At 41.0% G+C, this 332-nt stretch overlaps 1 protein-coding gene across 1 annotated transcript in view; it reads right to left on the reverse strand.

Annotated features, from left to right (window-relative positions):
* Positions 1 to 332, reverse strand: part of DYRK4 (dual-specificity tyrosine-(Y)-phosphorylation regulated kinase 4) — a 32,496-nt gene that overhangs the window by 31,355 nt on the left and 809 nt on the right. The window lies entirely within an intron of this gene.

Genomic DNA, 332 nt, shown 5'->3' on the forward strand with positions numbered 1-332 from the left:
CATGATCTTCGTTTTCTGAATGTTGAGCTTTAAGCCAACTTTTTCACTCTCCTCTTTCACTTTCATCAAGAGGCCTTTTAGTTCCTCTTCACTTTCTGCCATAAGGGTGGTATCATCTGCATATCTGAGGTTATTGATATTTCTCCTGGCAATCTTGATTCCAGCTTGTGTTTCTTCCAGCCCAGCGTTTCTCATGCTGCACTCTGCATATAAGTTAAATAAGCAGGGCGATAATATACAGCCTTGATGTACTCCTTTTCCTATTTGGAACCAGTCTGTTGTTCCATGTCCAGTTCTAACTGTTGCTTCTTGACCTGCATACAGATTTCTCA

This window comes from Bison bison, unplaced genomic scaffold (genome assembly GCF_000754665.1).
Source record: "Bison bison bison isolate TAMUID 2011002044 unplaced genomic scaffold, Bison_UMD1.0 scf7180017864213, whole genome shotgun sequence".
NCBI classification, from domain to species: domain Eukaryota; kingdom Metazoa; phylum Chordata; class Mammalia; order Artiodactyla; family Bovidae; genus Bison; species Bison bison.